The 26186-nt window shown below is 43.1% G+C and overlaps 1 pseudogene; it reads left to right on the top strand.

The window, feature by feature from the left end:
- Window positions 1-619: 619 nt before the first annotated feature.
- On the top strand, window positions 620-5590 carry LOC125523208 (annotated as a pseudogene).
- The last annotated feature ends 20596 nt before the right edge of the window (window positions 5591-26186 follow it).

Here is a 26186-nt window from a genome sequence, read left to right as displayed (position 1 = left end):
TGTGAGCCAACATGGGTATCCAGATCCCAATTGGTTATTTGTCATCTGTCCTGTTCTCATGATCGAACCCGAGTGTTTTAATGGACGCATGATTCTAATTAACAGATATTCGGCCTCGGCTCACCATTGTCTGTCACATTATCGCCATATAGCGGCAGCACGTGGAGGAGAGGACAGTCGTTTATCTCCTGATTTAATGGTTACGAAGTAAAAAGTAATTGCATGCTATTGCCCAGCCAATATCATAACCGGTCTACAGTGTAGCTATTATATTTCTTACACAATGGTTAGGATATTGATACGTGGACATCATGAATTCGTACTTTATAAGTGAACGACTACGTACAAACAGACTATCAGCCAGAACGACCAAGAATGTGCTACCCTAAACATACTCTATTCAGTGATTATTACCACCACACACATACCTATCTCTCACATTCTGCCTCGCCTACGGAAACACAAGCCATTACGACCATAAAATGCTTCACTCCACCGGGCCCATTACTAGCTCCAATCGCTCAGCTATGATACTAAAGTAACAAACAGCACCAACAACAGAAAAAGAAAGGAAAGAAAAGCGTCACGCTCAGACAACGGTACCCCAACAGGACATCACCAAGGAACATCTGTCACAGCCACAGGAGCAATCCCACGCCTCCGCGCCGGCAGCTAGCCGGAAAAATCACAATAATAATTTGCGAGAGCCAATTCAACCCCGTTCCATGTGGCACACCCTCCAGCTCCTCGTGCTCTCCACTGCAGGCCCCCCTCCCCATCCTTGTCCTGTCTCCCACCTCCCTTGTTCCTCCGTTCTTCCCAGCCCCAAGCCATTTGCAGTTACTTCCTGATCCCGCGGCGCCGGCGGTGGTGGTGGCTTCCATCTGCCGGCTTCCGTCTTGTCCCTGAGTTGCATCTCTCGATGTGTTGGTGGTGACGGCAAGGTGGAGGAGGAGCTTCTTCTTCCCGGCCGGGTGCCCGCCGCCTGAAGATCCCCTTTCCAGGGGCGGTCGGTGAGGGGAGATGCGCTGGGCTGATCCCCATTACTCGCGCATCCATTTCTTGTAGCCGAAAGATCTGGTCTTCCGGAGGTATGTGTGCAATGTTTCCGTATATTTTGTGAATCCCTGATCCGGTGTCGTAGTCGCGGAATTGTTCCGGGCCTGTCATTTCTTTTTGTTGTATACAAAATGTCAAAATGATGCAATGCGCTCCAGTTCTTATCCCCCTCTCTGTTCTTTCTCTTCTTCCTCGCGCGCAAAAGTCAATCCGTGAGCTCAATGCCGATGCGGGTGGTTATCCTCCTTGGAGCAATGAACCCGTTGTCCCTGAGAAGGACAGGGGACAGCGACCCGTTCCTCCTAGTACTGTTTGCGCCATTATTACTGTGTCTGCCAACAACTCGAATATTAATTACTAGGAAACTAACAATAATTGTAGTAAGATAGAGGGCGTTTTACCCACCGTTTCTTGGTTCAATTGTGGATATTGTCTTGTGTAAAGATGGCGCCCTTGGTTTTATTCCAGCTCTTTTGAGTGTTGAGTCAATTTGCGGTAGGTTCCTAAAGGAAGATGCTGTTTGTACTCTTTAATCCATGTGGTGTGCCCAGTTGGTCAGAGTAGTACTACCGTGTTGGATCATCTGAGGCTACTTTCTTGCAGAGAGATGCCACCTCGGTTTAGGTTTCCTGCTTATTGTGTCAATTTGAGGTGTTTCTTTCAGAAAGTGAGCCAACATTGCTGCCATTTATGCCCATTGTCTTCTTATAGGGGTGACCTAGTGATCCAGTTACTAACTTATTGAGCCCCTTAATGTGGATCCTTCACTAGATTAGTGTACAAATGCCTGGGGTTATGCTATGCCATTTTGGTGCTTCTCGAAGTGGACAGGTGGCTTAGTTTCCCCTTTTCCTGAATCAGTTCCCTGTAGAGTGTCCATGTGGTTGAATTCCCCTACCATATCAATTTGGGGGCAATTTACTCTACATACAGGCCAGCTTTCCGTTCTTGGTACACTCATACGCTTGGCTTCAGAATTGTATGACCTCATAGCGTGCTCAAGTGATTAAACTCAATATATGGCGAGTCCTTACTAAGTGGCACTAAGATTGTGCATTGATAGGTAGAAGCACCATGGGACTCCTAGGTATGATGGGTGACTCATTCGGCTGCTCAGCTACCGGTGAGCGGCTTGTCTCTGCCGCGAGGGATGGAGACATCCAGGAGGCTAGGGCCCTATTGGAGCTTAACCCCCGGCTTGCACGATACTCGACATTCGGTATCCGGAACACACCCCTCCATTACTCGGCGGCAAAGGGCCACCACGAGGTGATTCACTCCACACATCTCTTTCGTTACCAGTTTACAATTATTTTTAGCTACTTTTGTTAGTTAATGTATGTGTGTTCGTTATCAATTGATAAGTAATTTTATCTTCCTGGTAGATTGTTTCCCTGCTAATAGAATCTGGCGTTGATATCAACCTTAGGAACTGCAGAGGACAGGTGAGCTCTTTTTTTTTATCTCCCACCTTGTTCATCATTGGTATCCAATTCTTGATGATCCATAATATGTGTTATTACTTTTGAATATTTATAGAGAATACTTCTTACTCGGTATACAGAAATGGATTCGACCATCTAGTTGCAATCTTACAAGTATATGCATTTCCCATATATCTGAGGTCGCCCAGGTCTTAGAAAATGATATATCAGTTGTTTCAAGTAGATGGAAGTAAGCTGTGGAATGTTACTGTCTTAGTTGACTTCTAGATAAAAAAAGATATCCTATTGGAACATTCTTGAAGGGGTGATTTGATGCCACCTCATTATGTTCTTTCTATCTCTGTTCTATTGTGAACGAGAATATTTCTTTGTTCTGGTACCAATTCTAAACGCAACAATTGCCGTGCAGACTGCTCTGATGCAAGCTTGTCTATATGGTCATTGGAAAGTTGTACAGATCCTAGTTCTTTTTAAAGCTAATGTAAGTGAATATCAATCTTGTGTATCTTTTTGTGATCGCCAAAAAAAAAACTTGTTTTTGTGTTAAACTGGGCTGTAATTTGTACTGATGCAAGTGATATGTATTTTTAATCTTAGATTCACAAAAAAGATTGTTTTAGTGGTGCAACAGCAATTCATTTTGCCGCCCTGAAAGGTCATACCCGGTGCATCCGGCTTATTGCGGCTGATTACGTGCCTAGTTTGCCGGATTTTTGGAGCATCATGCGCGGAACAGCCACGGATGAAACAAATAAGGAAGCTTTTGATGCAGCGTATGTCAAATTCTGACGTTCATCTATGTTGGCATCTTTTTTTTTATTGTTTATGTTGGCATCTTCCGATAACTAGTAAATAAATATCCATTTTCCTTTGCTTCCCAGAAATCTCCAGAAACTAGTTAATGCAAAGTCAGATGGAGGTGTCACCCCTCTTCACTTGGCAGCTCTTCACGGGCATGCTGAGAGCTTGCAATTGCTGTTAGACCTTGGAGCCTCTGTCTCTGAGGTCACAGTCAACGATGGTTCAACTATTGATCTCATAGGTAAAAACTGAACAGGGTAAAAAACATAAAACTGTACACAGAATGTTAAATGTTTAACTAAATTCAAGTAGTTATTGTTTACGGAATTTGACCGTTACTTCTCACATCAAATGTGCAGAACAAGGGGAAATATTCTGAACTTCTTTACATGGTCATATATTAACAATTCCCTAAAATTGCAGGTTCAGGAAGCACGGCCCTTCACTATGCAGCTTGCGGAGGGAAGTGCTGTATGCTGCCAAGTATGCATTGAATTCTCCCTTCTATAAATTATCAAGTAATTGTCCAATTCCCGTTTACTGATTGCCGTAAAACAGCTTCTCATTGCAGCAGGAGCACACATGGGAGCTGAAAATGCTAACAGGTGAGGGAATTCCATGTTTCTATTCTAGAAGTATTTGTTTGTACACTTCACAATGATTGAAAATCTGAGAAAAGGTTGTTACTTTACAATTGCCACATTCTGATATATTTAATGATGTCACTTGGATATATTTCACGCTTCTTTTTGGGCTGTATTATCAGAATTTCTAAGGTAACTATGGTAAATGCTAATTAGCTGTGACTAGTGTCTGCCCAAATAAATCCATTTTCCTTCGCTGAATTCAAATGCTAAAACCAGTTGGCTGCATTTTGTGCTTATGTCCATTGTGATGTCATATGCCGGCCTGGATTTATAGCTGGCATTCGACTTATGCCTATGCCTCGTTAGAAAACAATTTCCGTGTGGTTCACTGTTTTCCAATGCTGTTTCCTTGAAGGTTGAGTCCTTTGATGGTGGCTCGTTCATGGCACAAAACCGGTGCTGAAGGCGTCCTAAGCAAACAGCCAGAAGGGAGACTACTAATTCTTCCATCACCATATCTATCTCTTCCACTGATGAGCATTGTCAAAATCGCTCGGTGAGTTCAAATACCAGACAGAGTATGTGCATACTGTTATCATTTCGTCACGTCTTAAATTCCTAGTTCATCAAACCTATAATGTTTTGAAATAGAATTGAAATTTGTCCAAAATATCAAGCATCTGTACTTGTGCACAAAGCCGCAATCATTTACTTAATTGAATAGGGGACGTAAGTAAGGTCACCATGTCTCGGAACGTAGATGCCTATTGAAGGATAATCCGCACCTTAACAGACGCAGATTATTGAGAATGAGAAAACTTGGACTTTGTCTCGCTGGGCTTCCAGATTTTTCCCGAGGCACATTTCCAGTTAACACGGAACAGAGAAACAATTCCCCATTTACTAATCGACTCATATTTGATCGTTCACAGGGAATGCGGATGGAGAAAAACCTCGGCATCATCTAGTAGTTGCCATGATCCATGTGTGATATGTTTGGAGATGGAATGCACGGTCGCTGCAGAAGGTATACTAACAGACTAATCCTCATGCTGAATAGTTCTACCTTATCCTATCCATTCATACGATTTTACTATGTTTTGAAATAGGTTGTGGCCATGAGTTCTGCACCAAATGTGCGCTCTATCTGTGCTCCACCACCAGCAGCTCGACGTGTACCCGTGGGGTGCCCGGTTCCATATCTTGCCCTCTGTGCAGGCACACAATAGTCTCCTTCGTGAAGCTCACAGGCACTACGTTCCTGAAGGAGCTTCCGTGGACTAGCTCATCGTTGGCTCTATGTGCCGCAGGCGCAAGCACTGGCTCGTTGCATCGCCCAGCGGACATCCGTCGCGTACGCTCCTCCTCGGTTCACCTGGGGTGCTCCTCTTTTAGATCCACCGGCTCCGGTAGATTGTCGTCGATCAAGTTGAATTGCGGCAGGCTTGATGAGACGCTGCCCTGCCTCGTCAGCTGTATCAGGCCGGATGTGCGGCGATCATCTTCGTACAGGGAAAGATCGGTAGTAGATATACAGAGTTTTCATAATGCTCTACTCCTTTTTGTTGGCGTTGTGTGCCTCCCTTTCGTTTTGTGAGCTGTAGGGAGTTTGGTGATTCAAACTTGTGCAGCATCTGTTCATGTCTATCTGTTTATTTGCTTGTTTGTTTGTATGATTTATTTCTCAGTTTCTTCTAAGTTTTTTTTTGATAATTCAGTTTCTTCTTCTAAGTGAGAACACACAAAGGACTTGTGTATCATTTCATTGATAGGTGGAGAGAACACACGCATACTCATGGGGATGCAAAGGGGGTCATGTGGATGTAGGAGCCACAAGTGACGACCCTATGGAAGCAAAACAGAAAATTTTATACAAGATTGTGTGCCTTCTGGTTCGAAGCCTGGCCTTCGAACATAAAATCATAGCTAACAAAACTTGTTCTTCTTATATTTATCTCCTTCAATATTGTGATATGCGGACCTCATAATCCATTTTTGATGTCATCCACGATCGGTTTGCAATCGCAAGCAATCACCAAATGACTCAAAGACAAATCAGCAGCTAGTGCCAAGGCCTCATGGCATGCTATGGCTTCAAGACTTGCTGGATTATTCACTCCGGGTAGAACGATCGCTGAAGATCCGAGGTAATTACCTTGTTCATCTCTGCATGCTGCCGCAGCTGCACCCACGTGACCATCATGAGACAGTCCACCATCTAAATAAATCTTCACGCGGCCATTCAGAGGAGGCTTCCAAGCATTTGACATGTTGATCACATGAGTGCGCCTCCTTGGCATGGCGGTACTGCGATCCTTCTTAGGCCATCCAACTCACTGATGAATCTTTCTACGAAGAGGTGAGTCGACATCGGACTTTGGTCAATGGCCTCGTGTCTTGCTTTTCTTCCTGCAATCCACACTGCCAAAAGGGTCACAAACATCTTCATGAAGTCTGCATGTGATAACGATTCCATCATGTTAAAGAGCCAAAGCTTCGCATTGGGTTCGTGTGACTGAACAATGTGATCAGTCAATTGTTCGTCGCCAACGCCCAAACACACCTCGCAGTCGTGCCGTCTATCAAACAATGCCACCAAGAATCAGCACCACCACAAATTTGGCAAATATCCATGTCACACGTCTTCCTATGGTGACGCACATCCTCCGATGGAAGTGAGTGTTTTGCCAACCTCCAAAGGAAGGTTCTGATCTTACCGGGGACCTGGGTGTTCCATAAAGATTTCTAACTCTTCTCTTCTACCGCGCCATTAGAAGCAGCTCCTCCCTGCAATTTCTTATACTGCCCAACATGCGGTACGCCGATCTAACGGTAAACTTCCCTTTCTTTTCTATAGGAACGGAGTATGTTTACTAGAGGAAGGGGGGGGGGGTGAATGGGAGATTTAAAATTTCTTTCGGAAACTTCGAACTTCTCATAACCCAGCAGCGGAACTAAAGTAAAACAGTGAAGAGAGTGCGAAGAACAATTAACAAATGAGAACTGAGGCAGGCAATGAGAATCAATCACATAGTCGAAACATAATTCACAGCAGACAAGCATAAGTAAATTGAGTGAAGAGATGACCGATGATGGTCGATGGAAACAGAGGATTTGGTAGACCAGTTCTCCCTTCTACAAAAGGACTATGTCTGGTTGGAGGGACTTGTGATTGAACACAGAAGATAAATTTCTTCGCCCTATTCTCCTCGACTTTTGATTCGTCAATCAGTGTCAATCACTTGTGGTAGATGATTGAAGCGATCTCCGAACCTTTACAGACTTTGTCTTCATGAACCATAATTACTCTTGGTCACTTAAAGGCTTGGCACTTAATCGTCTAGAGAGTTGGCAGCTCTCAAGAGTAATAGGTGGAGCGTACTGGACTTGGATTCTAGTGATGCTAAACCACTATTTAATTTTTTTGGCTATGTTTTTTCTCTCTCGGTGGGTTTCAAACTTAAATCATTGGGGAGAGAGGGATGCTCATGCAATCTTCTCAGAATCACATAGAGCAGCCAACGGTGACATGTTGGATAGGGTGGGGTATTTATAGCAGAGGTCCTCCCGGGGCAAAGACCATATTGGACATGACCACTCAGCCAATGTCCAACTGACACGTATCTAATGGTCGATTTTTTTAGCACAACGGTAACATTACTTGCGGAGCACGTAATGCTAACTCCTCGATCCGAATCAAAACCTCACAGTGAAGAAGAACTACATCTCTTGCCGGAAAGTATTTATTCGGAACACAAAGAGCTTTCTCTCAACTCACACATGATTTGGGTTTAGCATCCGAGAACTGTAAGCTTCGAACACTATACCCTTCTTAATAGTACGGTGGTCCTATGACTCAAGAAAAAGAAAGAAGAACAATGAAACAAATGCTACATCTTCTCTTTGTCTTCAAACTTCTCGCTGTAGTCAATTTCTTTGGACAATCACCAAACCAATTGCTTTGCGTCAACAATTTTGGGGAATCACTTTCGTCAGACATAATCTTTGGTGATAATCTCTGCTGCCTCGCAGGAGATTATCTTCGAAGTTTGTTCCAAACTCCACATGACTTCAGGGACTTGTCACTCTGTGTGCACTAGCAAACACATTAGTCCCACACTATTTATGACAACAATCTCCAAAAGACAAGGAGGCCAATCATTGCACCAACATTTTCAAATTGTCATGCCCATAAATCTACCATTGGAGTTGTGCAAAGGGGAATGTTCTCTATCGCCTAAGCATGGAGGGGAGAACATGTTGCCGTAACTTATGATCTCTCCACACAGAAGTGCGGTCAATCAGGTCACTAACAAAGATATGAGGATCACTAGCCAGGCAAACAACTGGTCTAATCGATGCGTCTCTCGGGATCCCATTTTCCGCCCATACCCTCGTAGTTGTGCCGTCACCGATGCTCCTAATGAGGCCATGTGAGAGTACATCTCTACCCTCCAAGATAGACCTCCCACACTTGAGATGGGTGAGACCCTAGTTCAGCATTGAGAATGTCAATGTTTGAATATTAGACTGCCTTGAGCAACCAGGCACAAAGAGATTCAAGCATGGCGAGAAGGCACCATGATTGCCGAGCCAACAAAGCTAAGTTGAAGAGATCGAGGTCCCTAAACTCCAAGCCGCCACACTTCTTTAGTTGAGTCATAGATCTCCAAGAAACCCAATGTGGTCTTTGCCGCCCCTCTCTGCTTCCCTAAAAGAAATTACGGATAAGCTTGTTCAATTTTTCAAATAGACCCCTTGGCAACTTAATGCGTGACATCGAGAAAACTGGAATGGCATGCGCTACCAATTTAATTAGAATTTCTTTGGCCGATGTTGAGATCGTGTTCTCAATCCATCCATTCACCTTTGACCATCATATGTCTGTTAGGTACTTAAAATCACCCATCTTAGAGGAACCAATGCTAGATGGCATACCCAAATATTTCTCATTCAAAGTCTCTAGTGTGGACGTTGAGCACCCCTTCCACTTCCCGTCTGACGTTACCTATTGTTCATTTGCTAAAATAAGTTGAAGACTTGTTGGTAACTTGGTATTGATCTTTGCCCTGAAGCTTGGCAATAGGAGTCCAGTAGGTTTGACACTTCCATCACCCCTGAACTATTTGCCTTGAAGAATTGCAGGCTATCGTCAACAACTAACAAGCGGTTAACTCGTGGTGCTGAAGGAGCCACTTGAATCCCACTCAACTGCAATGACTGATCTCTTTTGAGGAGGCCAAAAAGGCCCTCAGCTGCTAACAGGAAAAGGTAGGGTGATATTGGGTCTTCCATGCCGAATACCTCTCGAAGGTTTGAAATCATAAAGTTTTTTTCCATTGAAAAGAACTGAGTATGAGACAGATTTTACCATGCTCATGACAACTGAAACCCATCTCTGAGAAAAACCAAGCTTGAGCATCACAACCTGGACGTATGTCCACTCCACTCTATCATATGCCTCCGTGTCCAATTTCAGAGCGTAGTGATGGTGCTTGAGAGCTTTATTTCGTTTCATAAAATACAGGCACTCATAAGCAACTACGATGTCATCAGCCACCCCCCCCCCCCCCCCCCGCGCGGGTGGATATCAACCAACCATGCACCCAGCCGAACATGGTGCCGCTACATGGGCCGACCCAATTTATGGTTTCTTCTATACAAGCTTTTCGTTGGTTTTGGCACTTTTTTTGGTTTCACCATTTCCTTCTATTTCCCACATTCCATTTTGCGAAATCACGAAAATATTTTCACGAGCAATTTCTGAAAATCGTGAACATTTTTACATTGGTGAGCATTTTCGAATATTGTTTTATGTAAATTTTGAAAATACTGTTCAAATTCGTGTTTTTGTATTTGTTAACAAGTTTATGAAATCGTTAATATTTTCAATATTCATGAACATTAAAAAAATTGGGAACATTTTTTGAATTCATGATTTTTTAACTCGTTAACATCTTTTCAATTTTGTGAAGATTTTTCAAATATGTGAACTTTTTTAATTCATGTTTTTTCAAATTTTGCAAACATATTTGAATGCCCAAATATTTATTGAAATTGCTAACAAATTTTGAATTTCACGAACATTTTATGAGTTCATGAAATTTTTTCTAATTTTGAGAATATTTTGTAATTCATGAATATTTTTGTAATTCCATGAACAATTTTTTGAATTTCACAAACATTTTCTGAATTCCAGAAGATTTTTCAAATTCAGTTTTTTTTTGAAATCATGAACGTTTTTCTCAGTCATGTTTTTTTGAATTCACGAACAATTTTTGTATTTGTAAATATTTTTCAAATCCAAATTTGATATAAAAACTAAAAATAAAGGGAAAATGAAAAAGGGAAAAAATAATAAAAGGTAGAAAAAAATGAAAAAGGATGGGCACCCGCAACCCCGCTTAGGGTCGGCCCAAACCACCGGGTGGTGAGTGTTTGGTGGTCGTGCGCCGCCCTACGTGAGAAATATGAGCACCTAGCAAGTCCCAAGGACGATAAATCACCCTTACGGATTCAAAGTGTGCAGGCCTTTCGCTCCTAGGAGAGGGCTTTGTGTTACCTGAACTAGATGACCCGAGAAACGAAGGTGTGCTCTCCCTAAAAGACGCATGCATCACGATGACACCAGATCGTTCAAGCTGTCAGGATAGCGAGTGCATTGAAGCGTGGTGGGTGACGTAGTAGAGGATTGAGCCCACCAGTCCAGGAAACCAATGACATAGATCGGCATGCCGTGGGAATCAAGCAACACCCGACAAGCACTTCATGCGAGACATGGCGGGAGAAAGGGTGGCCCACCATGAGATGGTGCATGCTCCCTGGTAGTTGGTCGCAAATGATGCATGGGGTGTTACAAGGCATGCCACACAGGTCGCAAAGGACGCCGTAAAATTGATTTTGCCGAGAGTCCAAAAACATGCAGAAAACATCAGCTGAGACTAGAAACTGAGTTAATATGTTAGTCCAGAGAAATAATAGAAATTGTTGCCAAAATGATATAAATATAGCCTGAAACAATAAAAATATTATAAAGACATTTGATGAGTGCTCTCTTTCAAGTGATCGTCAACCAAATCTGCCGAAATACCACATGCCATCACACGTAATGCCGCAGTCACCTTTTAGATAGTGATATGCCCAAGATCTTCAACGCAATTTCTCCTCTGCTCAAAAGAATTGATCATGCTGCTTCACACTATTGGCAATGTGATGGAACAAGAGGCAAGAGCACTAGAGACCCACAAACTTGTGTTTGTTGTGATGGTTTAGTCAATAAACTTGCAAAAGGCGATCAAACTAGTCCACAAACTTGCAAACCATGGGATGGTTTAGTCCACAGTCAATCAGAGGCGGACAATTGGTGCCCAGCTAGCTGCTTCATGGCACACCTGGTCGGACAGACATTTTTGTGGAAAACCCCTCAAGGTTTCAGGAAATCACGCCCGTAGTCCTTGTCTGGCCCTCCCTTGGTTATTTAATATTGCGGCCCTCCACCTGGTCGGGAAATCCATTACTTTGTCGTTCCTCTGTTGTGGGAGCCACGGGGAGTGGCGATGGCGCTCGTTCCCCTGATGTCAGCGACGGTGGCGACGTCGCCAGCCGTCGCAGCGGCCATGGAGCCGCCAGAGTCCGTCGGATTTGTCCGCGAACCAGGCGCATTTCCTTCGGATTACGGTAAGGCCCGCAAAACCCGCCTCTCCTGCACCTCTGCTTCCCGTCAACTTTTTTGGCACTCGTCGGGGTTGGCCGCCTGGGGTTGATCACTAGGGTTACTCGTCGTTTTGAGGTGTTCAGATAGATTTCAAGCTTGCTGTGGAATGGATGGAGAGGTTTGGTTCGGTTGCTAGGGTTTATGTTGTTGGAGCTATAAAGTTGATGATTTTTTGGGTTAGGAAAGACGATTACTTGCTCACAAATAAGTTGTGGTATTAGGCATGTACTCCTACTAGTGGTTATAATGTTGAAGTTGATTCTGGAGGCCTCTTGATTCCGTATATTATGCCATAAAGTTGGGGTTTTGGGCATAAAGTTGTGGTGTTGGGGTAGGACATATGAAAATGTATGGTTTTGGGGTAGGTTAGTTCTGTAATCTTTGTAGTTGATGATGCTATTCAGATAATCTTTGTAGTTCTGTAATCTTTGTTATCTGAAGAATGTATACACTTCTAAATAATGTTGACACTTCTCAATATTTTCATGGTCTAAATATTGTTGATCATGCTCTGAATGTTGCTGATAGCGCTCTGAATTTGTTGTGCAGTGTGTGATGTAGCAATGGGCATGCATGTGGAATCTACATTCTTCACGTTGCAAATCGAGCATAATGGCATTTTTTGTGAACTAAGTAGCAACCTGGAGTATGCAAGTGCTAGTGTGGAGATTCTGGACTATTGCTCTGCTGCTAATTTCTCATATTCATTTATTGAGAAGCATCTGCAATGGTTGAGCTATCCTGTGTGGGAGCACCACATCTATTGGTGTAGGCCTGGGTGCCTATTGTCAGAAGGGTTGGTGCCAATTAGAGGAGATGATGATGTCCAGATCATGATCAGAGCAAGTGCAGTCCATAAGGTGCTGGAGATATTGATTGACCATTCAGACTTTATTCAGATTTGTAGGCATGATGTCATATATACAATGCCCATCTCAGTGTCCAGATCATTGGTTGAAATATCTCTCTTAAAGCAAGCAGATAGTGGTAGTCAGCAGATGGAAGTTTCAGTTCAAGCAGGAGAGACATCAAGTGCAAACATGCAAATTGCAGTTTCAGAGCAAGCAAAGAAAGTAGCAGAATTGACAGATTCAGACTTTAGTGATAGTGACTTCAGCATTGATGAGGGAGATGATGATCTGTTTGATGAATACATTGATTTTGGTGTGGATGAAGAGGAGCAGGAAGAGATAGATGATGAGCATGAATACGTACTTGAGGATGAGGACCTTAATTTGTCAAGAGAAGAAGAAGATAACCTAAAATACAAGTTTAGTGCTTTCAATGCAAAGGTGGACATGGACTCTCCTATATTCAGAGTAGGCATGGTCTTTGCAGATGTGAAGGAACTGAGGCAAGCTCTAAATGCATATTCAATAAGGAATAGAGTTGAGATCAAGAAGATAAAGAATGAAAAAACCAGATTGGAGGCAGTGTGCAAGCCTGGTTGTCCATGGCTTCTTAAAGCTGGATTGGACAATATGACAGGAGGCTTTGTCATAAAGGTTTATGCTGTAGTCCACAAGTGTTAGAAGGCATGGAAGTTGAAAGCACTGACAACCAATTTCCTTACAAAAATTTTCATTGATGAATTCAGGGATGACCAAAAGATGGGCCTTGGCACATTTTCAAGGAAGGTTACAAAGGAGCTTCACATTACTGTCAACAGATGGAAGTTAGCTAGGGCTAGGAAACAAGCTCTAAAGATAATTCATGGGGATGAGGATGAACAATTTAGTAAGTTGTGGGACTATGGTCAGGAACTAAGGACATGTAACCCTGGCTCCACATTTCTTGTGTCTACTCATGTTGTGACAAATGAACAGTACCCAATGGGAAGAAAATTTTGAAATCGGTGTATTGGTCTTATGATGCTTGCAAAAGAGGTTGGCTTCAAGGATGCAGGCCTATTATATTTGTTGATGGGTGTCATATGAAGAGCACGTACAAAGGGGTGTTGCTGACTGCTGTTGACATAGATCGTAATGACTGCATATTCCATCTGGCCATGGGTTGGGTTGAAGTTGTGAGTGTACTAGTGCTTGGGAATGGTTTTTGACCACTCTTAGAGATGATCTTAATATCATAAACACTTCACCTTTCACAATCATGAGTGACAAGCAGAAGGGATTAATAAATGCAGTGATAAAAGTGTGGCCAGATGCAGAATACAAGTTTTGTGTGAGGCACAGTTATCAAAACTTCCATGAGAATCACAAAGGAGAAGTGCTGAAACAAGACTTATGGGCCATAGCAAGATCTACTAGCAAGCAGAAGTGGAGAGCAAATTGTCAGAAGATGAATGAACATAGTGCTGCGGCTTTTAATTTGACTAAGAGATTGAATCCAAAGACATGGGTGAAAGCATTCTTCAGTGAGTTTCCTAAATGTGACATAGTGTTGAACAATAATTCTGAAGTTTTCAACAGTTATATCTTGGATGCTAGGGAGATGTCAGTGCTTTCAATGTTAGAAAATATTTTCTACAAGCTTATGCACAGAATGCAGAGCAAACAAAGATAAGCAATTGAAAAATGGACAGGACATAGAATCTGTACCAGGATTCTCAAAAAGCTTGAAAAAATATTGAATATGCAGCTAACTGTCATGTTGCTGGTGCTGTACAGGAACTGTTCAAGGTATAGTCAGGGAATTCCAGCTATAATGTGGACCTTGCCTTGCTCAGGTGTGACTGTGGTAGATGGCAACTGTCAAGGATACCTTGTGGTCATGGAGTTGCATGTATGAGAGAGGAGAGGATTGATCCAGAGGAAATGATCCATGCGTACTACTCTATCCAAACATATCTGAAAGCCTATGGATACAATCTGATGCCTCTTAGATACCTTGAAATATGGGAGAAGATGGATGGGGATAACGTGTATCCACCTATCTTCACTAAACAACTAGGAAGGCCAAAAAATAGGAAAAAGACACCAGAGGAAAAGATGAAAGGTGGTGTTAGAGTGCTAAACAAAAATGGAGTGACAATGCACTGCTCCATATGTGGCAAACCTGATCACAACAGGAAGGGGCACTACAAGTACCAGGAAGCTCAAATGGGACCTAGAGATCCAATAGAAGATGAGGACTATGATGATCCAACATCTGTAGAAGTACATAACTTATTTCTTGCATTTTACATAAATCTTTCTGAACTTCTTTGCTCATCTCATAATTTATTTCTTATGTAGAACATTTTTCCTCACTTGGCAAACCCTAGTATGGATCCTAGCCAGTTGCCAGACAGCATGGTTTCAAGCATGGCCAGGAGGGAGAGATCTCACAGGGCTCCACAAAGGTTCCATGGCCCCCTAGCAGAACAATCAGCATTTGTTGCAGCTGCTGGTGCGGCAATTCCCCAGCCAACAGTCACAACACAGATGAATATTGGAAGAACAATAAGAAGAACTGAAAGAGGAGAAGACTCACAATCTGCTAGTAGAGGAAAGAGAAAAAATGCAGCAGCTGGCACATCTTCAGGTGCAGGGAGGGGCAGAGGAAGAAATGCAGCAGCTGGCACATCTTCAGGTGCAGGGAGGGGCTGAGGAAGAAATGCAATAGCTGGAGGATCTTCAAGTGCAAGGAGGGGCAGAGGAAGAAATGTAGAAGTTGGAGGATCTTCAAGTGCAGGGAGGGGCAAATGAAGAAATACATCATCTTCAGGTGCAGGAACATCTTCAGGTGTAGGAAGGAGGGGCTTCTTATGGTTGTTGTGTGGAGATGACATACCTACATAGATTCCAGATCTGAATGCAGCACCCGAGGCATGGATTTTGTCATGTTACAATTTTTGTTGCAAGTTCAGTGATGAACTGTATTTTGGTATGAGTTCATGGTTGAACTTTGTAGGGCCATGAATGTTGGCATCTTGTAACTTGTTGAATTTCCTGAACTTTGCTATGAGTTCATGGGATGCAGCACATGTGCATTTGCTGAATTTTACTGGGGCCATAAACTAAATTTGCTGAATGTTGGCACCTCCATTTTACTGTACTAACTGAATTTGTTGTACTAACTGAATGGTTGGGTGAACTAAATTTGCTCCATTTTACTGAACTAACTGAATTTAGGTGAACTGAATGTGCTGAACTCAATTTACTGTGTGCTAGATACGCCCACAATTTAAAAAAAATAAAAAAATGTTGGCCCTGGGTCTCAAACCCACACTACAAAAAACACACATCTGTGACATTTTGGGTCGAACGGATTTTTTTCCTGTCATACTTATGACACTTCTATGACGATAATTGTGACAAAACTCGGTATAATCATAGATGTGGTGGGCTCCTACTTCTATGACAAAAAATCATGACAGAAAATGGGCTTTTCGTCCTGGGAGGGCCGGAGACGCGGCTGCATGACATTCTTTGGACCGTCCATGACGGAAAAAATCGTGGTAGAAGCGAGGGCGAGGAAAATATCGGGGTGTTCCCGGTTACGATGGGTGGCCGGGGCCGAGCGATGCACAGAGGTTTGCGCGTTTCTCTCGTACACGCACGCGCGTGGGTGCGATGCGTTGGGCTCTAACTGAACCCAAGCGAGGCGTTCACCTACTGAACCCGAGTGATTGCAGTGCAGGCTACGCGTTACTGAACCCGAGCGATCGATCGATGGCTGTTAACTGAACCCGATCGAGCGATTCCTTCGCTACTGCTGCTAACTGAAGCCGATCGATGCTGCCTCTGGATGAACAGTGAGCGTTGCTGGGGGGGTTGGATGAACAGTTCCCGGTGGGGGTGGATGAACAGGACCCCGTGGTGTTGCCTTTGGATGAAAAGGACCCCGATCGATCGAGCTGGTTGGGGCTGGATGAACAGGACCACGTGGAGGGCTAGATGAACAAGACCACCCCGTGGAGGGTTGGATGAACAGTAGATGGTGGAGGGCTGGATGAACAGTAGCCCGTGGAGGGGTGGTTGAATAGGAGCCCGTGGAGAGGGCTGGTTGAACAGTGGCCGATGGAGTAGCGCACGGTGGAGGCTTGATGAACAGGAGCCCGTGGATGAACAGTCGTAGGTGGAGGCTGGAGGAGGTCGACGGTGGATGAACAGTAGCCCATGGAGGCTAGAGGGGGTCGATGGTGGAGATGAACAGTATCCTGTGGAGTCCCGTTTTGCGGTACGCCACACCCCTCTCGATGAGAAGGACCCCCGTTTCGACCTAGCGCTCCAACACAAGTCCGTTTCCTCCGTTTTGCGGTATGCCACACCCCTCCTGATGAACAGGGCCCCCATTTCGACCGTAGGAGGTCCGTTTCCTCCGTTTTGCGGTACGCCAGACCCCTCCCGATGAACAGGATCCCATTTCGACCGTGGCCGGTCGAACACAAGGCCGTTTCCTTCGTTATTCGGTACACCAGGCCTCGTTTCCATTGGCTGTTCTGTCCAAGCTCTCCCGATGAACACGAGGACGCATTCCATTCCAACCCAGCCGGTTGGCTCCCCATGAACACGACGACGAAGCTGTTTCTTCGTTCCGACCCAGCCATGGACACGAGCCCTGGCCGTACGTATGCGAGAGTAGGCATTCGAGACCCTGCCCATATGTACGTACGTGGCCGTATTTTCTTTCTTGCACACTGGTCACTGTACGTATGTGTACATGCTATGTGCGCGCCTCTACTACGACATGTGCGCGCCTCTACATGGACCAATATATACGTACACGTTCGCGACCAGAATGACAACGCTATGTACGCTTCGACCAGGTGGGTCCCGACTGTCAGGCACTTCCTTGCGTGCGAAGATGTAGCTGGTGGGTCCCAACAGTCAGGGGGGGATCATTTTTTCCCGGACGCACTTCCTTGCGTGCGAAGATGTCGCCGGTAGGTCCTAGCAGTCAGGGAGGAAACATTTTTTTTCGTGAAATCCGGTTGCCCGTCCGGTGGGTCCCTGCTGTCAGGTGGAGGAATCATTATTTTCCGCGTAATAAAGAGGCACTTCCTTGCTGCGGCCGTGGACCCAGCTGTTAGCCTCTCCACGTACAGTCCAAGTCCGATGGAAGCCGTTCCTTGACCACATTGACCACGCTACGCCGAGAGCACCAGGGCGGTGGACGACGGCGAGGCCTAGGAAGGGGACGACGTGGAGCCGGGGAAGACCCGACAGTGGATGCTCGCGCGTAGAGGAGTATGAGGGTTCACTGGTTCGCTGCGTTGTAAGGCTGCCGTCGCCGTAGAATAACAGGGGGTGTGGGTGAGTAGAGGGATGGCCTGGCCAGCGGTGGGAGTAGTAGGGGGCGGTGAGGCCTCCGCGGCATCGCAGCCGGCCACGGGAGGCAGGAGCACGAGGCACGACCGGCGCTGGTTTGGGCGGCTGGAGAAAGAAGACCAGAGGTTGAAGAAGCACTACGGCCGTTGGATGGACATCGTACGGTCACTGGAGCTAGAATCGTTCATATTGACTAAGTTGACAAAGCCATCCATCCCCGTCAACTTAGTTGGCCCACAAGTCAGTCTCCCACTATTGTGGGTCCCAGCTACCAGGGGGTATTCATTTTTTGTGCGTAATAAGGAGGCACTTCCTTGCGTGCGAAGATATAGCTGGTGGGTCCAACCTGTCAGCGGTGGGAACGTTTTTTTCGCGAAATACAGAGGTCCTTTCGGTTGGTCCCAGCTGTCAAGTGGAGGAATCATTATTTTGCACGTAATAAGGAGGCATTTCCTTGCGTGCGGCCGTGGACCCAGCTGTCAGCCTCTCCACGCACCATCTACTTCCGATTATGTCGTTCGTTGACCACTCCGCACCGAGCGCATCCAAGGTGGTGGACGACGGCGAGGCCCCGGACAGCAACGAGCCGGAGATGGTAAGACGCGAGAGTAGAGTCGCAGATGGAGAGGTTTACGAGGGTTAACTGGTTCTGGTGCGATGTGGTTCGGCAGTCGGTGGAGAAGAACAGGAGGTGTGGAGGGGTGGAGGGATGGCCTGGCGAACAGTGGAGTAGCGCTTCACAGTGAAGCTTGCTAAGAAGAGCTGCTAGCAGCAGGAGGCGGGAATAGATGGTCCTGGCAACGCTGGAGGACGAAGACGAGAGATTGAAGATGAATGCCGGTCATTGGATGTAAATCCAACGGCTAACGATGTCAGAATCATTTGTTGACTAAGTTGACAACGATTTGCATTGGCTTCGACCTATTAGCCCACATTTCAGCCTAAAAAAATGTGACACGTATTCAACCCATTTTTTCAGAATTTACAGTCTTTTTTCACACACTCGACATTGTGTGGGCATGTGGATCCCAATTGTCATCTACGCACACCACGTCCAACACTTGCCAAAACTTCGTCCCTCGTTTTCTCTGTTTTTCACACACTCGACATTGTGTGGGCATTTTGAAAACAACATATCTTTTTGACTGTGCATCATATGAAGATGTGCTATGCATGAATGTTGATCAGCATGATGTTAACTGACTGGTAGTTCCAGTTTCGACCATGAATAAAACTTCCAACATGATGTTAACACTGTTTGAAAAGGCCGTGTTAATATAAATGCTCTGCCTTTGAAAGTTGCAGTTTCTTATCTGAAACTGAACTTGGAGTTTCTTATCTAAAACTGAAACTGAAACTTGTAGTTTCTTCTCTGAGAATTACATTGTCTGCACTTTTATACTCCTATGAAACTACATTTTTTAAGTGCTAAAAATAGATCCCTAGAATTCATAAAATACTTCATATGCTCAATACTGCAAATCTGAAATTGAAAAGACATTCATATCTAAAAGTACTCTCAAAATACACAACACAAAACACAATTCACAACCTGCAAATACGAACAACCCTAAGCTCCTCCAGACAATTCACAACCTGCCCGACTATTGGGCTGGGAGGGGGCAGTCCCTCCTATTCCTCGGCGGCAGACATCCGCCCCGTGAGGCGATGTGAACGGCGAGGGAGAGAATGGCGGGGAAGCGTTGTCGGGCCAACTGGTTTTCTCCTCTTGCAGTTGGGTTCAGTCGACGAAGACTCCACCGGCTCGCTCTCGCACGGCACCCTCACAAACGGCACCCTGTAGATGCCCGATCCTTCAATCTCTGGTGGATGCTCCATCTGGGATCGATACTCCCACCACCGCTCCCTCATTGATACGTCTCCAATGTATCTATAATTTTTCATTGCTTCATGCTATATTATCTACTGTTTTGGACATCATTGGGCTTTATTATCCACTTTTATATTATTTTTGGGACTAACCTATTAACCGGAGGCCCATCCCAGAATTGCTGTTTTTTTTGCCTATTTTAGGGTTTCGAAGAAAAGGAATATCAAACGGAGTCCAAACGGAATAAAACCTTCGGGAACGTGATTTTCTCACCGAACAAGATCCAGGAGACTTGGACCCTACGTCAAGAAACAAAGGAGGAGGCCACGAGGTAGGGGGGCGCGCCTACCCCCCAGGCGCGCCCTCCACCCTCGTGGGCCCCCTATTGCTCCACCGACGTACTTCTTCCTCCTATATATACCTACGTACCCCCAAACGATCAGATACGGAGCCAAAACCCTAATTCCACCGCCGTAACTTTCTGTATCCATGAGATCCCATCTTGGGGCCTGTTCCGGAGCTCCGCCGGAGGGGGCATCCATCACGGAGGGCTTCTACATCAACACCATAGCCTCTCCGATGAAGTGTGAGTAGTTTACCTCAGACCTTCGGGTCCATAATTATTAGCTAGATGGCTTCTTCTCTGTTTTTGGATCGCAATACAAAGTTCTCCCCCTCTCTTGTGGAGATCTATTCGATGTAATCTTATTTTTGCGGTGTGTTTGTTGAGACCGATGAATTGTGGGTTTATGATCAAGACTATCTATGAATAATATTTGAATCTTCTCTGAATTCTTTTATGTATGATTGGTTATCTTTGCAAGTCTCTTCGAATTATCAGTTTGGTTTGGCCTATTAGATTGATCTTTCTTGCAATGGGAGAAGTGCTTAGCTTTGGGTTCAATCTTGCGGTGTCCTTTCCCAGTGACAGTAGGGGCAGCAAGGAACGTATTGTATTGTTGCCATCGAGGATAACAAGATGGGGTTTTTATCATATTGCATGAATTTATCCCTCTACATCATGTCATCTTGCTTAAGGCGTTACTCTGTTTTCATGAACTTAATACTCTAGATGCATGCTGGATAGCGGTCGATGAGTGGATTAATAGTAGTAGATGTAGGCAGGAGTCGGTCTACTTGTCTCAGGCGGGATGCCTATATACATGATCATACCTAGATATTCTCATAACTATGCTCAATTCTGTCAATTGCTCAACAGTAATTCGTTCACCCACCATAAAATACTTATGCTCTTGAGAGAAGCCACTAGTGAAACCTATGGCCCCCGGGTTTATCTTCATAATATTAATATTCCAATACTTAGTTATTTCCTTTGTTTTTTTACTTTGCTTTTATTTTAATTTGCATCTTTATCACAAAAATACCAAAAATATTATCTTATCATATCTATCAGATCTCACTCTCGTAAGTGACTGTGAAGGGATTGACAACCCCTTATCGCGTTGGTTGCGAGGATTTATTTGTTTTGTGCAGGTACTAGGGACTTCGAGCGTGACCTCCTACTGGATTGATACCTTGGTTCTCAAAAACTGAGGGAAATACTTACGCTACTTTGCTGCATCATCCTTTCCTCTTCAAGGAAATCCAACGCAGTGCTCAAGAGGTAGCAAGAAGAATTTCTGGCGGCGTTGCCAGGGAGGTTCGCGCAAGTCAAGATTTGACTCCCGACAACGAGCCATTTCTAGCGCCGTTGCCGGGGAGTCTACGCAAAAGTCAACATACCAAGTACCCATCACATACCCTTATCTCCCGCATTACATTATTTGCCCTTTGCCTCTCATTTTCCTCTCCCCCACTTCACCCTTGTCGTTTTATTCGCTCTCTCTCTCTCTATCCTCCCTCTCTTTCTCTATTTGCCTCTTTTTGCCCGTTTCTTGTTTGCTTGTGTGTTGGATTGCTTGCTTGTCACGATCGCTCAAGATAACACTAAATTGTGTGACTTTACCAATACCAACAACAATGATTTCTTTAGCACTTCGATTGCTCCTCTTACCGATGCTGAATCTTATGAAATTAATGCCGCTTTGCTGAATCTTGTCATGAAAGATCCGTTTTCCGGCCTTCCTAGTGAAGATGCCGCTACCCATCTAAATAGCTTCGTTGATTTGTGTGATATGAAAAAGAAGAAAGATGTGGATAATGATATTGTTAAGTTGAAGCTATTTCCTTTTTCGCTTAGACATCGTGCTAAAGCTTGGTTTTCATCTTTGCCTAAAAATAGTATTAATTCTTGGAACAAGTGCAAAGATGCTTTTATCTCTAAGTATTTTCCTCCCGCTAAGATCATCTCCCTTAGAAACGATATTATGAATTTTAAGCAACTTGATAATGAACATGTTGCACAAGCTTGGTAGGGGATGAAATTAATGATACGTAATTGCCCTACTCATGGTTTGAATTTGTGGATGATTATACACATTTTTTATGCTGGATTGAATTTTGCTTCTAGAAATCTTTTAGATTCGGCCGCGGGAGGCACTTTTATGGAAATCACTTTAGGAGAAGCTACTAAACTCCTAGATAATATTATGGTTAATTACTGTCAATGGCATACTGAAAGATCTACTAATAAAAAGGTGCATGCGATAGAAGAAATTAATGTTCTGAGTGAAAAGATGGATGAACTTATGAAATTATTTGCTAATAAGAGTGTTTATTATGATCCTAATGATATGCCCTTGTCTACTTTGATTGAGAATAATAATTAATATAAGGTTGTGAATTTTGTTGGTAGAAACAATTTTGGTAACAACACATATAGAGGAAATTTTAATCCTAGGCCTTATCCTAGTAATTGCTCTAATAATTATGGTAATTCCTACAACAATTCTTATGGAAATTATAATAAGATGCCCTCTGATTTTGAATCTAATATTAAAGAATTTATTACTTCGCAAAAGAATTTCAATGCTTTGATTGAAGAAAAATTGCTTAAGATTGATGAGTTGGCTAGGAACGTTGATAGAATTTCTCTTGATGTTGATTCTTTGAAAGTTAGATCTATTCCTCCTAAGCATGATATCAATGAGTCTCTCAAAGCCATGAGAATTTCCATTGATGAGTGCAAATAAAGAACCGCTAGGATGCGTGCTAAGAAAGATGCCTTTATAAGAGCGTGCTCTTCTAGTTCCTATGAAAATAAAGATGAAGATCTAAAATTTATTGATGTGTCCCCTATTAAATCTTTGTTTTGCAATATGAATCTTGATAAGGATGGGACTGAATATGATCCACCTTTACCTAGAAGGCGTTCCAAAAATTCGGAGTTTTTAGATCTTGATGCTAAATTTGATGAAAGTTGGATTGAAGAAATTAAAACCCTAGATGTTGCTAAACCCACTATTTTGGATTTCAAGGAATTTAATTATGAAAATTGCTCTTTTATTGATTGTATTTCCTTGTTGCAATCCGTTCTAAATTCTCCTCATGCTTATAGTCAAAATAAAGCGTTTACTAAACATATCGTTGATTCCTTGATGCAATCTTAGGAAGAAAAACTTGAGTTGGAAGTTTCTATACCTAGAAAACTTTATGATGAGTGGGAACCTACTATTAAAATTAAAATTAAAGATCATGAATGCTATGCTTTGTGTGATTTAGGTGCTAGTGTTTCCATGATTCCAAAGACTTTGTGTGATTTGTTAGGTTTCCGTGATTTCGATGATTGCTCTCTAAAATTGCACCTTGCGGATTCCACTATTAAGAAACCTATGGGAAGAATTAATGATGTTCTTATTGTCGCAAATAGGAATTATGTGCCCGTAGATTTTATTGTTCTTGACATAGATTGCAATCCTTCATGTCCTATTATTCTTGGTAGACCTTTCCTTAGAACGACTGGTGCAATTATTGATATGAAGGAAGGAAATATTAGATTCCAATTTCCGTTAAGGAAAGGAATGGAACACTTTCCTAGAAAGAAAATTAAATTACCTTATGAATCTATTATGAGAGCCACTTATGGATTGCCTACCAAAGATGGCCATACCTAGATCTATCCTTGCTTTTTATGCCTAGCTAGGGGCGTTAAACGATAGCACTTGTTGGGAGGCAACCCAATTTTATTTTTATTCCTTGATTTTTGCTCCTGTTTAGTAATAAATAATTCATCTAGCCTCTGTTTAGATGTGGTTTTATATTTTAATTAGTGTTTGTGCCAAGTAGAACCTTTGGGAAGACTTGGGGAAAGTCTTTGCGATCTTGCTGTAAAAAACAGAAACTTTAGCGCTCATGAGAATTTGCTGCCATTTTTTATTGGGAGTGATATTTAGTTAATTATTTTTGAATAATTAATAGATAAATTCCTCACGTCCACAATTTATTTTAGAATTTTTGGGGTTCCATAAGTATTCGAAACCTACAGATTACTACAGACTGTTCTGTTTTTGACAGATTCTGTTTTTCGTGTGTTGTTTGCTTATTTTGATGAATCTATGGCTAGTAATAGAGTTTATGAACCATAGAGAAGTTGGAATACAGTAGGTTTAACACCAATATAAATAAATAATGAGTTCATTACAGTACCTTGAAGTGGTGGTTTGTTTTCTTTTACTAACGGAGAGCTCACGAGATTTTCTACTTTAAGTTTTGTGTTGTGAAGTTTTCAAGTTTTGGGTAAAGATTTGATGGATTATGGAACAAGGAGTTGCAAGAGCCTAAGCTTGGGGATGACCATGGTACCCCCGAGATAAACTAAAGACACCTAAAAGCTAAAGCTTGGGGATGCCCCGGAAGGCATCCCCTCTTTCGTCTACTTCTATCGGTAACTTTACTTGGAGCTATATTTTTATTCACCACATGATATGTGTTTTGCTTGGAGCGTCTTGTATGATTTGAGTCTTTGATTTTTAGTTTACCACAATCATCCTTGCTGTACACACCTTTTGAGAGAGCTAAACATGCTTTGGAATTTGTTAGGATACTCTGTGTGCTTCGCTTATATCATTTGAGTTATATAATTTTGCTCTAGTACTTCACTTATATTTTTTAGAGCACGGTGGTGGAATTGTTTTATAGAAACTATTGATCTCTCATGCTTCACTTAGATTATTTTGAGAGTCTTAAATAGCATGCTAATTTTCTTAAATAATCCTAATATGCTTGGTATTCAAGAATAGTAAAAACTTTCTGATGAGTGTGTTGAATGCTATGAGAAGTTTGATGCTTGATAATTGTTTTGAGATATGAAGATGGTGATATTAGAGTCATGCTAGTTGAGTAGTTGTGAATTTGAGAAATACTTGTGTTAAAGTTTGTGATTCCCGTAGCATGCACGTATGGTGAACCGTTATGTGATGAAGTCGGAGCATGATTTATTTTTTGATTGTCTTCCTTATGAGTGGTGGTCGGGGACGAGCGATGGTCTTTTCCTACCAATCTATCCCCCTAGGAGCATGCGCGTAATACTTTGCTTTGATAACTTGCAGATTTTTGCAATAAGTATATGAGTTCTTTATGACTAAGGTTGAGTCCATGGATCATACGCACTCTCACCCTTCCACCATTGCTAGCCTCTCTAATACCGCGCACCTTTTGCCGGTATCATACACCCACCATATACCTTCCTCAAAACAGCCACCATACCTACCTATTATGGCATTTCCATAGCCATTCCGAGATATATTGCATGCAACTTTCCACCATTCTGTTTATTATGACACACTCCATCATTGTCATATTGCTTAGCATGATCATGTAGTGACATCGTATTTGTGGCAAAGCCACCATTCATAATTCTTTCATACATGTCACTCTTGATTCATTGGAAATCCCGGTACACCGCCGGAGGCATTCATATAGAGTCATATTTTTTTCTAAGTATCGAGTTGTAATTGTTGAGTTGTAAGAAAATAAAAGTGTGATGATCATCATTATTAGAGCATTGTCCCAATGAGGAAAGGATGATGGAGACTATGATTCCCCCACAAGTCGGGATGAGACTCCGAAAAATAAAAAAGAAAGAAAAGAGGCCATAAAAATGAGAGAAAAAGAGAGAAGGGACAATGTTACTATCCTTTACCACACTTGTGCTTCAAAGTAGCACCATGATATTCATGATAGAGAGTCTCCTATGTTATCACTTTCATATACTAGTGGGAATCTTTCATTATAGAACTTGGCTCGTATATTCCAATGATGGGCTTCCTCAAAATGCCCTAGGTCTTCGTGAGCAAGCAAGTTGGATGCACACCCACTTAGTTTCTTTTTGAGCTTTCATACACTTATAGCTCTAGTGCATCCGTTGCATGGCAATCCCTACTCACTCACATTGATATCTATTGATGGGCATCTCCATAGCCCATTGATACGCCTAGTTGACATGAGACTACCTTCTCCCTTTTTGTCTTCTCCACAACCACCATTCTATTCCACATATAGTGCTATATCCATGGCTCACGCTCATGTATTGCCTGAAGATTGAAAAAGTTTGAGAATGTCAAAGTATGAAACAATTGCTTGCTTGTCATCGGGGTTGTGCATGATTTAAATATTTTGTGTGGTGAAGATAGAGCATAG

The sequence above is a fragment of the Triticum urartu genome, chromosome 7 (assembly GCF_003073215.2).
Source record: "Triticum urartu cultivar G1812 chromosome 7, Tu2.1, whole genome shotgun sequence".
In the NCBI taxonomy this organism is placed as follows: domain Eukaryota; kingdom Viridiplantae; phylum Streptophyta; class Magnoliopsida; order Poales; family Poaceae; genus Triticum; species Triticum urartu.
Note: the sequence above shows the minus strand (reverse complement) of the source record. Positions and strands in the feature narration are given on the sequence as shown.